The sequence below is a fragment of the Pteropus alecto genome, unplaced genomic scaffold (assembly GCF_000325575.1).
Source record: "Pteropus alecto unplaced genomic scaffold, ASM32557v1 scaffold21, whole genome shotgun sequence".
In the NCBI taxonomy this organism is placed as follows: domain Eukaryota; kingdom Metazoa; phylum Chordata; class Mammalia; order Chiroptera; family Pteropodidae; genus Pteropus; species Pteropus alecto.
The window spans coordinates 26,891,739-26,908,238 of record NW_006436282.1 but is presented as its reverse complement, the minus strand read 5'-3'; the positions used below and the strand labels follow the sequence as shown (position 1 = coordinate 26,908,238).

Below are 16,500 nucleotides of genomic sequence, written 5' to 3'. Positions count from 1 at the left end.
GAACTGGTCCATTGTGTTTAGGCTTTCAAATTTTTGTGCGTATAGGAGCTTGTAGTATTCCCTTACGTCTGTAGTAACATCTCCACTTTTATAGCGAGACTGCGAGGACAAATTCTCTTAAGTTTCCCTTCATCTGAGAATCTCATTGCTCATAAAAGATATCTCTGTTCTATAAAAAATTGTGGGTTAATTCCTTTGCTTTCAGCAATTGAAAATTTTTATAGTGCTTTCATCTGGCTTCCATGATTTCTGGAAAGAAATGTGCCGTCAGTTGGATTATCATTTCTGATTACTTTCTAGATTATTTCTTTGCCCTTCGTTTTGAGCAATTTGAGTATGGTATGTCTAGGTATGTGTGACTTTAGGTTTATCTTGTTGGTATTTGTCCATTTCCTTAAATCTGTATGTAGATTTATGTGTTTTACTACAGTTGGGAAATTTTCAGCCATTATATCTTCTAATTTTTTTTTCTGGTCCACCATTTTTTCTCCTCTCCCTCTGGGACTCCAATGCCATGAATGTTAGATCTTTTGTTATTGTCCACAGGTCACTGAAACTCTGTTCATTTTTATTATCTGTTTTCAGACTGCATAATTTCTACTGATTTATCTTCGGTTTTACTAAGTCTTACTTCTCTTGCCCCAATTCTGAGCCCCTCCTGTGAGTTTCATTTTGGTTACCATATTTTCTAGTTCTAAAATTTCCATCTAGTTCTCTCTGCATCTTCTATTTCTTTATTGAGACTACCTTTACATTTTTTCAAGTGTTTTTAATTGTTTACTGAAGCAATTTTATGACTTTAAAACCCTTGAAAAAATTTTCCAGTATTAACGTCAATTTTGCATTGGTTTTTGTTGATTGTCTTTCTCGATCAAGTTAAGATTTTGCCCTTCCTTCCTCCCTCCCTCCCTTCCTTCCTTCCTTCCTTCTTTTTTAGGCGAGGCAACCCTTGGTTGACCTCACAGATTGCAAGGACCTTGTCAGCTTACGATCCCTTACTTTTTTATTTTTTATGCCTATAGCACCTGGTCTTCTTAGCTGGTCTCCCATCCAAGTACTAAGCAGGCCCGACCCTGCTTAGCTTCTGAGATCAGACGAGATCGGGCTTGTTCAGGGTAGCATGGCCGTAGACATATTTTACTGATTCTTGATATGACTATTTTTAATTGGCTTCTAGACTATAACATAATTGTGGATATTATGCTATAGATTCCGGCTCTTAAATTTCTTTGCTTTGACCGGGCCAGGAGTCAGGAGATGTTTCTCACACGCAGCTTCTGCAGATGGTCACTGGCTGAGAGACACAGACATCTCATTGTAAGGAGGGGATGTTTACCTCCCACTTTTATTCTCACTCTTGTTCTTTAGAATTATTGGCTGAATTGGCTTCTTCAGCTCAATCCTTGGTATACTTCAGGGGTTTTGATTTAAATACATTTCTCCGATTCTTTTTTTGTTTCTCTCAAATGCAATTTCCTACCCTACGTTTTGGTCCTAAGACATGATCCTAAAAGAGGACTATTTATTGACATTCCCAAAAGAGTTTTTCTAGACTTCTCATAACATAAACAACTGTAATTTGAAGAACAGCCAGTTGTAGATATAGTGATAAAGTTTAACCAATTCAAATCTCAGCGAAGCTGAACAGCTGTCTATATGATTAAGTCTCAGTACATAGAAGTTCCAGGATTTAGCCAAAACAGTGGTCTTACCCAAATAATTTTATTCTTATCCAGAGAGAGAAAGATCCGATTATTAATCATGAAATCATGCCAGAATTAGAAATCAGAAAATAGCAAATTTATGCTTCAGGTTGGATAAGTGAGAGAATAAACAGAAGGAAAAGATGAGAGCTAGGTGTTTTGTTTGGGCGGGAGAGGACAGGATGGGGCAGAAGAAAGATGCTCAAATATAAAGAAAATAATAGAATGGAAGGTGAATTAAGGATACTGAAGTCTAATATTGCAAAATTCAGTTATCTATTTTGGTGTTCCCTTGACAAGGGCTTTGGCTTGATTATTTAGGCTGCGGAAGACGATTAAAGCCAGAGGACTGACATGTGGCTAAGAAGGATAAAAAGGTGGAGGCCAGATATGGAAAATATCTGATCCTTTGGCAGCAAGGTCCTGGATAAGGTCAAGGCCAGAAATGGAAATCTGTGATCCCTTGGCAGCGAGGTCCTGGTTAAGTTCAGAGAGTTACTGATAACAGAATGTGGTAGGGCCGAAGAAGAGAAGGAACTAATTACACAAATATTAGTGATATACTTTTGATTAATTTATTCTTTCAATTTTAAATTCTACCACTTCCATAGAGAAGAGGTCTGCCCTTAGGTCATCTTGCCATTTCAATCCTGCTGTTGTATTTTTTCTACTATGTCGCCTTGCATTGAATTATTTCAATCTCCAAAATAATACTGGCCCAAAACTACATACGGCGATTTTGTATTAAGTATTCAAGACAATGTACAGGGTTGGCATCACAGCCTGGAAAACTAATGTGCAAAATAGATGTGCATATTATTTATGTACATATCCCTGAATTTAAGATGTCTTTATCTGGGAATTGTTTACTCATTGAGTAGGTATTTTGGGTTGGCTGAAGTAGAAACTTCTAAAATCTATGTGTTTTTGAAATAAAGTTTAAAATAAAAGGATGTTATTTTTCTTGTATTGAGTTTCTTTAATACCAATGTTGTAAATATAAGACTTGCTTTGTTATGATTAATGAACAGTTTGAGGAGTTAATATGTAACAAGCAGTTATTGTGTGTCAAGTAATCTAGATGCTTTACCAACATCTCTTAATATTCGAGACATTTCTTGATATTACTAACTGCATCTTTAGAAGATTGATGTGAGAGTCAGAAGGTTAAATAACCGTCCTGCAGTATTTCCTGGGATCCTGAAGGTGCAGCCTGTCTCGTTTGCTCAGGCCCCTTCTCTTCCTGTCTTCTGCATCACTACCCCCACCTCTTAATAATTTCTTACCTAAAGCAGTTTCACATTTTCTTCTTCCTTCCCTTCTTCGGTGCCCTCCTACATCGTGCATTCAAGCTCTAATTGTCTAGATCTGAAGAAGCCTTTCGAGGAAGTTATTTCTTGACAAAGTTTATTCTCGTATTATGTTCCCCGATTTTATCTAAACCTAGAGTACCCATTTAGCTTATTTATCTTGATATCGATGAGATTAGTAAGTATAATTCAATGTTTTTCAAAATACTTAAATTTGTCTCAATTAACTTACAGCCTCTTATTTGCAAAAGTAGGCCTATGTCTATGTATGTGTATACTTTCCATTTTTTTATGATATTGGTAAGTCTTAGCTTCATGTATATCTTTAAAAAATCACTTCTAATGATTACCAGTACTATGAAGATAATATGCTTAAGAAATGCAATTTAATTAGCTAATAAGATCGGTGAAGTGGTAAATCAGTCAGCCATAGATGACATATTTGACACCAATCCTCGAAAGAAGAAAAGTTATTTTTTATAAGGCATGTCAGCGTTAACACTGTCATGGTCTCATGACAGAATTCTCAAGCTCAAAAGTACCTCAGAGATGGTGGGGCTGAGGCCTGTCATTCATGGGCTGCAAATCACTCTCCGGGCTTAAGAACGTCGAGTACCATTCGGTGCTGCCTCGACGTGTAGAAAATGCGCACAAAGTCGAAACCGTGACTTTTCAACTTCTGAGACAAAGCACAGTATGTCTCAACAATTGCTATGGAACGTGCAGCAGTTCATTAAATACTGAGCAATGAAATAAATTTAGCACGTTTTTATAGTTTTATGAGCAGAGATTTTATTATTTGCCTGGGACAATCTTGAAATTAAGAGAGAAAAGAGAAAGGCAGCCCTGGGTATGTTCTCTCGAGGTGTGGGAAACCTCGCTTCTCTCATTCATTCTTCTCTCCTCTCATACTCGCTTGCCTTCGCCCCCTGGTCTTTTTTTGTGTCATCTCTGTCTCCCCTCTTTCTGTCTTTCGTCTGTCTGTCTCTGTCTCTGTCTCTCTCCCTCATTGCAAACACCCAACACATTCTGTTAAAATTAAGTCAATATTTCACTGAAGTTTGACCACTCAGAGCTCATTTTTTTTAAAAAAACTCTCGACTCAAATGTCATTCATTATTTTAATTAAATAAGCATTACTGAAATCTTCCCACTTTGTGCAAGCATGCTAGGTACTGGAAGATCACATAGAAACAATAAGATGCAACTCAACTCTAAACGAGGGAGAGAAGATAATGGATATTTATCATTGTAACATATCAAAATACAACGAATGATTTAAAAGTTATTCAAAGTACTATGAAAACAAGTTGGGAAATTACTAGCATTGAGTTTTCAATTTACATTTCAGATGTTTTAATTTTTGTGTACTTTTCTTACTATGTGCTTATAATTCAGGCAAAGATGAGTCTCTATGTTTTATTTATACCTTGTTCTTTTTATGCCATTTATCGATGGACTTATTAAAAAATTCAAAATACTTAGTGATCAAATTATATAATATGCCCCAACCAGGAGAAAAAGAAGGAACTGTCGCCAACTGATGACATATTTCGAGTCACAGAAATTAATAAAGAAAACAAAACAAAAAACAAGAAATGAAGTTTTAGGCCCCAAACAGCAGGCACAAGCTTCTCCCATTGGTGTGTGCCATTCCAAACGGCGTGGCTGTGCACACTGAAATAAGAGTCCAACGCATCTTACCTTTGCCGTGTTAGGTTCATGGTGCACCCTCACTGCAGCTTACCTTCTGCCTCACCTGCAGGGCTCAAACAGTCCTTTGGCCTAATTTATTAGCACTCTTTTAACATCCCAGAAGTGGTCTGTCTTATTTGCACAGACCTGAACTCCAAGTGAATAATCCAAATGTTTAACCTAGTCTAGTTCAGGTGAGATGACATAAAAATACCCCCCCAAAATTAAAGTGCTAGAGAAAAATATCTGCAGAAAATAGACTTATTTTAAGCTAATTATAAGCTAATTTTAAGGGGGAAAGTATACATATAAATCCATTTTCTTGTGTTCACTTCAAAGGACATTGAGTTGGTTGGGATTTTTCTGGTTAAAATATGATTATGCAAAGTAAATAGTCTTTAAGATCTTTCCTAAGCAAATTTGCTTTTGCTAAATTTGAAAATATTTTAAATGCTGCTTGTTTTGTTCCTGTTGATTAAAAACTAAAGATTAATATTGAATCTTAATATCTCAATATTGAATTCCATTATTAACTTGATTTCCACGTAAAAATTAATTTAAACTATAATAAATTGATATCTGACATTTATACTTACTTTTCAATACTAAAAATCTTCTTAAACTTATAATGGGTGTTATAAGCTAAATATGGAAATAAAAGGCTTTAGATAAAAGTAAAGTGCTAAATTAAAAACCTCTATTATTTCCTTTTAAAGTTTTGGAGTTCTAAGAGACTTCAAGCATTCTTATAGCATTTTCTTTACAAGCGGAATTATTATTTTTACTTACACAAAGTCAAGTTATGTTACTCTAGTCTTTTTTATTAATTTCATTAATTTTAATGTAATTGTTTTACATAGAGGCAAAGCATACCTAGTTTTTATAAAATCTAAGGGAATTGAAATAATAAAACAGAATTGTTGCAGTACCATATTTAAAGCTAAATTCTGAGAAAAATGTATATTACAATAAGCATGAGAGATACACGCGTTGGGTTTCAATACATGTCAAAAGTAAAATATATCCAAAATTGTAGCAATATATTTCTTAAATATAGACAATCCCTGTTCTGGTGATTATTATAAAACAAAAGAGAAGGAGGAGAAGAATAAGAATGGTAGAATCCAAAATGTTCTTAAATTCTCTACTTGGATTATATCTGGAGTTGCCTGATGTTCTTAAATATTTATACTTAACATTCCTATGCAGTGCTTTTTGAAATGCAATGAACAATTTGTTTCTTGCTGTGAGGGATATTTAACTAAACACAATAACGATTATATACTGAAATTTAAATTATTTGTTGTATTACAAAAAAAGTATATAGTTCGATATCAAGGCAATGCTCTTGATTCGTAATTAAAGCCCTTGCTTCAATTTAACATTTGATTAAAATTAATTCTGAGTCCAGTAACACTATAATAACATTTAGCGTCGATCATTTAAAAATTGTTCTGTGTCACGAGGGAGCAAAGCTATTATCAGGCCTAAAAATTAGTAAAAATGTCAGGCAAGTAAATAACCTGTCATACGGCTGTTAATACTGATTAATCTCTGGAGCGCCATCCCGTTCCTGAGCCAAGAAGGAATGAAAGGCCACCGAGGCCAGCAGCCTGCGCTAATCGTGGCGGGGCAGCCGGGGCCGCACCCGAATTTCCCTGACCTCGCTCTATGAACAAGATTGAAATATTACTTCTAAAATTGTTTATTTTATATTATTTCACAATAAGTGAGGCATCTATTCGCTGCAGAACGCTTACGAAGAGGTAGATCACTGAAGAAAGAAGGAAGAAAGGAAGGAAAGAGGGAGGAAGGTAGAAACAATTTGAATGAAGGTGAGGGGAAGCAGAGTTTGCCATGCCAAAATATGCCTATGGGAATATTATTTTCATCTGGTTGTTTTTAAGAAACAGAAGACGCAGAAACAACCTGTGATGCTCCCACTTACCTGCCTAAAGGAATTCAGATAGGAAAACCTTCTTAAAGGAAGGAGCTATCACCTTAACATAACATAAATGAAGTGCTACAGACAGGGGAGAACCTGGAAATGTCTGTTCGTTAGATTCAGCTGTGTCCTATCATTTCTGGGTGACTGGCATTTACAAAGTATTTGCACATTCTCAATTACCTGTGAATTGACTTCTCTTTGAATTCCCAGATTCAGGCATCCCTAAAACAGAATATAAGCCTTAAATGCCTAATTTGTCCTGGGTCCCTTATGTACATAAGTAATAAATTTGGTTATTTTCTCCTTTTAATCTATCTCATGTCAATTTGATTATTAGACCAGTCAGAAGAACTCAGAAGGGTAGAAAATTTTTACCTTAAATTTTAGGGAAGTGCATTAGGGAAGCCAATTTTTTCAAAGGCGTAGATGAAAGAAAAATCATATTAGTATAATGTCGCCTCTCTGAGAATTTAATTAAAAGTATCACAATTACTTTACTGTATGATGTTAATAAAAAATTTGCTAGAGGATTTACAGCAAACTTAAGCTTTAAGTAAATAATGACTTGAATCAACATTTTTATTAAATTAAGTCATTTATAATTATAAATTTGATTTCTCAGCAATTCTTCATTAGAATATTAACGTACTCATAAATTTCGTAAGGATAAAAAGCCCGTTAGCAAGTCTGTTATCTATGGAACTCTTCAATTCATAGCTCTAATGTAGTTATAATTTATAACACAAAGTTCCTTTTCAAGAGTCAAAAGCAATCACAGATAAAAATAACAATAATGTTTCCAGGCTCCTTAGTCACTTGAAGGACTAATATTAGTGTCAAATTTATAAACACTTATAAGCCATTAGGTACTATATACAGTGTGATGTTTAAAAACAAACAAATAAACAAAACCGGAGCACCAGCCCAGTCCCGCAGCCGAGACTGCACGAGTCTGCTCATGCCCTGTCCAAGTCACTCTTATCCACCAGCTTCCTGGCTCATTCTGGGAACCGCAGTCCCAAGTTCTTGGACAACCATATGCTCTCCTTTCTAGACTATATATACCTGAACGCACTCCACATTCGTCGAAGGATAAACAGTAAATCAAAATGATTTAGATAATAAGCAAATAATGAATATCGACGTAGGTAAAAAAAAATGCATACTGTCAACTTATCTACATATAACCATTGTTTTGAATATGGGTATGTAAACAAGAGGAAGAATAGGAGAAAAAGAGGGAAGAAAAAATTAAGGAACAAAGGAAAAAAGATCGTATTTATTTCAATTATATATACATAAGAGACCATCAGCATCTACAGAGGAAAGATTATAGAGATACATGCCTGCTAGCAAGGGAAATCAAATATCCATGAGAGTGGCAGAGCAGATGGCGGGAATTAAATAAACAAATCATAAGATAATTTAAATGTACAAATACTTGCCTTATGCAGCTGTTACTAGGAAATAATCGATGTGTTAAAAAAATAGCTATTTGCTCTACTTTCCCCTCATACTTTATGGGGGAGGCGGGGTGGGGGGGAGAGGGAGAGCAGGAGAGATGGGGGGTGCTGGAGGGAGGGGAGATGGACAGTGGGGAGCTGAGTGCTGATGGAAGGGAGGAGATGGAGGGGAGAGGAAACAGTGAGCAGAAATGGTAGATGCTACACAAACCTGAAAATAAAAGAACGTAATGAGCCAAAGGGAGCAGAGTGCTGCCATCATACAGACGAAACCTGACAGCCTAACGCCAGGAATTATATTATGCCGCACATTTTTTTTTCCCCCCAAAGTCACTCCCGGGTTTAGGCAAATCCTTCTTCAGGCTCCTCTAACTCCTTCCCTCTCCTTATCCCCAAAGGCTTTCCATTATCACAGGTCATAGATTCAACCTTGCAAAGTGCACCTCATTCCAAAATTTCCATTCCTTGCAAATTTCCTTTAAACAAAATAAAAAGTAAAAAGAAGAAGAAACAAACAAAACACTTCCATTCGCCGAAGCCAGTTTCCACAAGGTGCAAATGGACTTTCAGAATCCCCAAGGGAATTGGTTACCCCTGAAGATGGCACAGTGTCTGATGTCTAGTGAGCCCTTCCTTTTCCACTCAAAGTTGGACATTTCTGCAGAAAACCTCACCTACCACAGACAAATTTCCTGACCTAGAAAATCTAGAAATAGAACAAGCTAACCTGCAAATTACCTTCCATGGTGTTAGGACTATTGAAAGAATTTGCATTTAAGTGTATGCGCAAATAGTTGTCTCTTAAGAAATGACACTAACTTACAATGATAATATGTATGGAAGATACTACCTGGTGACTCATTAAAGTGTTCTGGGGATGCTAATGGTTGACTAAGAAGCATGCAGAAATTATAGATCAGATCTGCAGTCAACAAAGAAAACAGAATGAGTGGTGAGAAAATCAGAGGAATTACCTAATTTGATGGACTATTATTTACAAAGACAGTTAAAAATTCCTTTCTAATTCCTTTCTCCTATTAGGGGTTAATTTATCAGATGCTATACTAAACATACTTGGATTTTACCACCTTCACTTCCAACTTAGAAAATCGGGATTTTCCCAAAACATAAACACATAAGTCCACATATATCCACTCATGGTAGAATTTCATATTTCCCAACCCATTCATCAATCTTATCTATAGAGTTATCTTCTTTCTTTTTGTCCGTCCATCTGTCCGTCTACCTACCTACTTACCAATTATCTATATTTATTGATCCATCTAGTCTCACCACGCTTGGCCTGGGCCTGACTTCATTCAGATCCCTCACTGAGAGTTACTGTAGAGTGATCACTGCATCGAAAGACCGTGCTGATGTCCCGAGATGACCTGACAGCCATTCCAGGGCTTCCCTGAAGCCCACCAACGGGCTGGTAAATGTGCAGTGAAAGGCTGACACCCCGGAGCCTTTGACAAACGGATACTGATGCCAGGACCAAACGACCCCTTCCCACCCTGACAGCCCTGGGTCCAAACACATGGAAAAGACCAGAAATAAGATTGGTCTGCGTATATGGGAAAGCCCCCAAAACAAAATGAAACACCCCTACGCTTTGAGAAGTCCTTAAAAGTGACCATCCCGGATGGGCAGACGGAGTTTTACTCCTCAAAACAGAAATGCACCTTAGACACATGGCACCTGAGAACAGTATACCCACTGAGAGCTCCCCATCAGCCTCATGCCTGCACACAGGGAGAGCGTGGACCAGCTTCAAACAATTTTTTTCATTTCTTTTAATATGGAGAAAAAGTGTTTATAACAGTGTGTGCATGTGACTTAGAAAGACATCATTTAAAAAAAAATCTCCTTCCTCTTGGGAAACGAGTCTTTATTTTGAAGAAAATTATAAGTTGATTTGCCAATAAGTTGATTATTATACCAATGTGTCACACGTGAGATGAATAAAACCACAATTTTCTTCAAAATAAAATATATATCAAATAATATATTATTTAGCATTTTATTAGTAATGATTAGATTTTTCAAAGCAACATAGGCATACGTGGCACAGACTGTCCCCATCTGTGGCGCCCTGTCTTCGCTCTCTCCTTCCTCTCCTGGGACCTCCGCCCTTCCTGCAGTGTGGATGGATATTCCCACGCTGACTCTTAGCCGAGAAACGCCAGTCATCACAACTGAAATTAGCATCCTGCTTAAAAAAATCCTGATGATCTAAAACACCAAGAAACGATTTCGAGTTTTGGCACTCCTTAATTAAAACATTTTTTTAGAAGGAGAGTCAGTGACTGCACAGTTAATGTTAAAATGCATGTTTCAACGTCCTGTTCTCACAAGTTTTCATTTTCATTATTAACGGTGATTTTTAAAACCATGCAAAAGTATATTAATGTGCATTCTTACTTTGCATTACAATCATACTTTCTCAATAAACGTGGACTTCAGCAGAGTTGGATCCCTTAGCCTTTAAAAACTAGACTGCTTTGAAAATGATACAGTATACATTATACATTTAATAATAAATAAAAACAGCAAAAAACTATCCTTTAAGTAGATTTTCTCTATTTTCAGTATGTTCAGCTTTATGTCAACCTGTCCTCAAAAATTAATTCAAAGAAATATGAATATCAGCACTTTTGAACGTGGGAGGAACATAGATGCCATCATGTCCTTCTGATTTAGGCCTATGTGACTTATGCAGAAATTGTGCATATATGTGAGGAGAAAAAAATGTTTGTCTTTGAGATCTATTTGGTTCACCTAAAGCTTTGCTGTGCTTTCTCTCCGCACTATGGAGCTATATGGGGAGGGATGTGTTCATTCCATGAGAAAGTATATGTGGGAAACTTTATTTTTTTAAATATGGTCTTTCCATTTCGTAATTTAGTGTGTTTCCCCTAGTCGAATAAATTAAGTTACAAAAGCTAGTAAAAGATTTTGAGTACCAATACTAAACCTGGAAACGGTTTTCTAATTGTGTTGCCTTTACACACGAGAGTGAACAAGTGATTTTAAATAATCCATCGTAAGCTCTTCAAAGGAAAATGATCACTGTGTGTGGCCTAGTCCCAGATTTATGCTCTCCTAATTCGATACATGTTTCAACCAAATATCATAACAAATTTTATTTCTAATCGATCCTCACTTAATTAAACTTTGACTCCTTTGTAGAGGTCAGAATGATCACAAGCTCCCTGGCCGCCTGCCACTTCCACAGTATGCCTTCTTTCCAAATACTTTCTTTGTATCCTTGAATTTATCTATATCCAAAGTAATTCAAAAATCAGGCAAAGGATCTTATTGAGGCCCCCCTGACTTTGCTCCTCAGATGAACTAGATTGAAGGGTCTGTAAATATTGTAAATATTGCCTGATAAGAATCCATAATTCCTGCCACTCCCGGGCTTGACAGATTAGACTCCCCAACACAGTGAACACAGACTCAGCAACTACGAGCGTAGGTCCAACCTGATGCAATGGTTAATCCTCTGAAAATATTGCGAAAATTATATCTCAATAATGAAAAAAAATACTCAGAATAAAAGACAAATGATGTATATACATAACATTAAAAGTTGGGATTCTTATTTGTTTAAGAGCCTCCTTAGGATAGACATAATTCACTTACTAGAAACCGGGTTTTAGAGAATGAAATCTACCTTTCTAAGTTTTCTCACATTTATATATCGTTCCACTAGATTATTCCTTAATTATGATTCTTTAATGATTCTTTAAGGCCCCAAAGAAGACTTCATTTGTCAAAATATCAAAATCATTAATTAGCCCGATGCTCGACAGTTGAAAAGATATGCAAATTTTTATTTAAAAAAATTCCATGTTTCAAAGAGTTTGTCTAATAATGTGAATCCTCCATTCTTCTAGGAATTACAGGATCCATAGCAACATGATAGTAGTTACCAGAACACAGTGAGTATAAACTGCTGACACGGCAGCTGCGGGTCTTGTTGCACTGAGGTCCCCTCCCTCGGCTATTTTCCATTTCCCTGCTCTCGCGATACTGTCAACTGCCAGCATCACATCTCTATGCCAAGTAGCTTTCGCTGCCTGCTGATACCTGCTCTCTATTTGCACAATCGGGACAGAAGCACAAGAACAAACACCGCCCAGAAACGTAGCTCAGCTGCTAACTCGCGTGAGCTGCTGTACTGTGCAGAGGTGACCTCTCAGGTCCTTCAGTGATATCACGCTCTGTTTGCTCACAGGTAACTTGCGTGGTAAAAAATCTTTTTATTGGTCGCCTTTACTTCGCTGTCACACTTCCTTACTTTTCTACTGACATTTCCAGAGATTATCTTTCCATTAAATTTCTTGGACTCGAATAGTTTTCTCCGGATCTGTGCCTAGGGAAACGCAAACTAAGGCGTTCGTCTTTAAGACACCAATTTCTCCCACATTTTTAACATCTTTGAAATTGAGATGTAACATTATATTTGGCTCCGATATCTGAGTTTCTATGTGGCTGACAACAACTCCCTCAATGGCCTTGTCTCTGCTAGGATGATTCTTCTCTCCCTTCTAGAACTTTCTCGTTGCCTGAAGAACCTCTCTTATCTCTCTCCTCACCACAAAAGAAAAAAAAAAATTAATGTTCAAAAGCCACAAAATTGGCACAAAATTCATGATCCATTTATTTCCCTCCTACGGCCAAGAGGTTTGCTAATGCTTTTAATGTTTTTATTGGTTATTATCTTAATTAAGACACTGTTTTAAGATCAACCAACCACTCTGAGTCCTTACTGGACATAGGATACACATTTTGGATAATTAAAATCATCAAAGAGTGAAAACAAGGTTTGAAATCTGTCAAACTCGATTTCATTATCAGCAAGGAAACAGAAGATTCACTTAAAAGGTTTTTACTGAGTCTCCATTTGATGACGGCCACTGCGCTGAGTAAATGTGACAGAGAATGATGGTCTGCTTCATTCTACTCTTGTTCTGCAAAATGATGTTTTTGGTTTCTGAACGGGCAGACTAAACTCTAATGTTTTAGCTCCAATTCTAAGTCTTAGGTGAAGGGCTCACGCAGACCCAGCTTGGTCTAAGTGTTTACCCCTCAAGCACCCAAATAAGGCAAGGGCAGAAGAATTATGTCTTATAAGACGAGGAGGAAGCGGGAAGTTCCCAGGAGATGCAACTGGGAAGAACGTCCAAGAGGTGTCCATCTGGTTTAGGGAGGCTGTTCATCTAGTTTAGTTTTCATGGTTTATGTCTGGGTTTCAGGTATAATTATTAATACTGCCTCTTTTTTTGCTCTCAAAAGAGCTCTCCCTTGGATGATATCTGTCACCCTAATTATAGTGATCATTGAGGTCAACTCTACCCTTTCACTTGAGAGGGCGCTTAAGACCTAGAAAGGTTAAAGGACTTTTTCAAGGTCGTCCAATTAGCGGTGGCCCTAACGGCCACTTCGAGTGTGCAGCACGCCACTTTAGTTTACTTGGTCAAATCTACTCTCGTTCAGCAGTCCATCTGCTGACTGACGAGAGCACAGCATTATGATATAGCCGAGTCTGGATGTCAAGAAGCAGAGCAACCCTGACTCTGTTCAATGACATCATGATCAGAATTAGCATCATCCCACGGAAGGAGCCAGAGAAAGGTAAGAGAATATTCTTCTGCAGAACTTTCCCTGGAACACAAAATACTATGATAAAAACAAAAGTAATTCGGGGTCGTTGTTTTTTGTTTGTTTCCGGAACACTGGCTGAATGGAACCCAGCCTCGACTCCGTCATTGAGGGTATGTGTGCTCTTCTTAAGAGAAGGCCTGCCCGAAAGTTCAGACACTAAGGATTGCATCCCTTCCCACTGGTTGATTAAATCAGAGAATAACATCTTAAAACAAACCCTGTCTCAAAACAGACATCTGTATAGGGAGCGTACCCCACTTCTGGGGAAACAGCTGTCTTCTGAGGTCAGTGTAAAGAAATTTGTGAAGTAGGCATGTGTAGTAGCATTTTAATATTCTAATACCATTCCTCCTCTATATCACTAGCAAACTGCAATACTGTCTGGGGTAGGTGGGACTGAGAACTCCTCAGAGCACGCTGAGTGTGTGGCCCCCAGTCCACACACTTCGTCTAGAAGCCTGGCCCTGGCTTCCTGTGTATGTCCTATGTGCATCAAGCAAAGCTGAATGAAGACCACTTTCAAAATATTTTAAATTGGAAAATTAAGTTCACAGATTCCCAGTTGCAAAAGCACCCTAAAATACAGCAGAATGATCATTAGTTACTACATATTTCAATGCCAAGGACTGAGGAGAAAATCACAAGCAAGAGATAGAATTTAGATGAGTTCCCTAAGGGGAAGCTTTAGACTTTTGCATCTTGATGGGTGATTTCCAGAAGAAGCTAAATCACAACTTTTCCCAATCAACTCACACTCACACACACAAGCACCACCACACTCTGAACAAGCTCAGTGAAATATGTGCCCGCTGAAATTGCAAAGTGGATGAGATGATGAGCAGGGACTTCACGACATTAAAAATAAGAAAAGTGAAAGAAACATTAAGACCCTAGTCTCATTTATTGTTAATTGCTATTGTGGAAACTCAAACACGTTTGGTTTCTGACAGTTAATCACTGTTGTTTGCTTTTTTGCACTTTGAATAGTAGAATGCGCTAAAGAATTAATGAAATACTTACCTGTCCAATTCCAGGGCTGATTTTTAACTCATCGGTCCTCATTTTTCATTTACTGTGTCTAATTATAACCAGAACCTATTTATTTCATGAGAAGACTATAAGAAATAATTTAATGTTACCGATATACCCATTAGGAATTTTAATAAAAGTGTAAGATGGAAAGGTATATTTATTATAGGGTACTGATATGTGGAAACTGCTCAAAAGCAGTAGCTTCAGGGGTAACTAAATTAAGCATCTATGAATCAGTCTGGAATTTTCAGCAGTATAAATCAGAAGAAAGATATTAGTGACTAAAAAAGGATATCCATGAAAGTTACTTTGGGACGCCTGAGTTTACTCTTCTAACGCCAATATATTTGCATATTTCTAATTAATTTGTCCAATTACAATTCAAAATATTAACAATTTGCTTCTTTAATTTTCAAAATAAAGAAGGGGTGGGCTATATATGGATGTTTTCCCTTCATTTCTCTCTTCTTGTATCTTGTTTGAAGCATAATAGATAAGGGCACTCTATAATCAAAATTATAAAACTTGATTCGGTTTTCAAATTAAATATTTTTTTCCAGTTGTCTGAGCCCCTGAACTGGGGAGCTGTTCACTCTCTGAGAATTGAGTTATATCCTTTTTAAGTCTACCTTAAGAACCACATCCTTGAGGAAATATGTTTTAAGTAAGGAGCTTAGGAAAATATTCTCCAGATTTTTAAATGGTTGCAATTTATTTATTTAGGTCTACTAATTCAGAGGGGAAGACGCTAATTCCACCCCATATTGAATGGGGTTTTAGAAGTGGCAGCTCACTTCCGTGAGGTGGTGAATGGCAGAGAAAAGCATCCTTCGTAGGGAGCCCAGACACTTTGCTTCTCATCTAAATTCTGACATCGTGTGGCAGAGAACAAGTTGTTTCGCCCACTAAATGGGCTTTGATTTCTTCAGTAGTTAAGAGGAATCAGTCACTTAAGATTATTTATATAGTCACTTCTTTCTAGATTAAAAAAAAAAATCAACTTTGTAATGCACGGCACAGCTAGAGCACCTGGCCGGCGCTCGAGGGAGGTTCTGCAACGGGCTCCATTCAGGTGGTAAATACCAGCACTTGTCTCTAACTGATCAATTAGCGTTTGTTGTGTAAGCTTCGTTTCTTTGATTTTATTATACATTTATTTCATTTGGTTACATATAGAACATCCTTACTGATATTATTTCTTAACAGGTTGTATCTGCTCTTAGAAAGCGCACTGCTGAAGGCAAAACTTGAATTTCTCAGGACTGTTCAAAATCCAGCATTCTTAGTTCTCAAATGATTGAAGTACCTTATTATTTTAGCTATTTTTCTCCACTTTCCATTACTGTATTTCAATTTAAACTTAGTGACTTACCTTTGTTTCTTCTTTGCCTTTTTTTTTTTTTATTTCACATTTATATGTCTTTTCTCCTTTATTCAAATCATCAAGAATTTGGGAACTATTGGAGGAAAAGAAGGACATACTGCCCATTGTGGAGGAAAAATGCCATACCTCTGTTTCTCTATGTGAAAATATGTCAGAAAAAATATATATCAGACAAATAATGTATTAATCAAAATTTGGAAACCTTAGTCTACCAATTCAACTCTTCAGTGTACTTTTCTAAATGATTTATTCAAATCATCAAGAATTTGGGAACTATTGGAGGAAAAGAAGG

General features: G+C 37.0%; 1 pseudogene; it reads right to left on the bottom strand.

Annotated features, from left to right (window-relative positions):
* Positions 1–1,013: 1,013 nt before the first annotated feature.
* Positions 1,014–1,132, bottom strand: LOC112479822 (annotated as a pseudogene).
* Between the last annotated feature and the right edge of the window lie 15,368 nt (positions 1,133–16,500).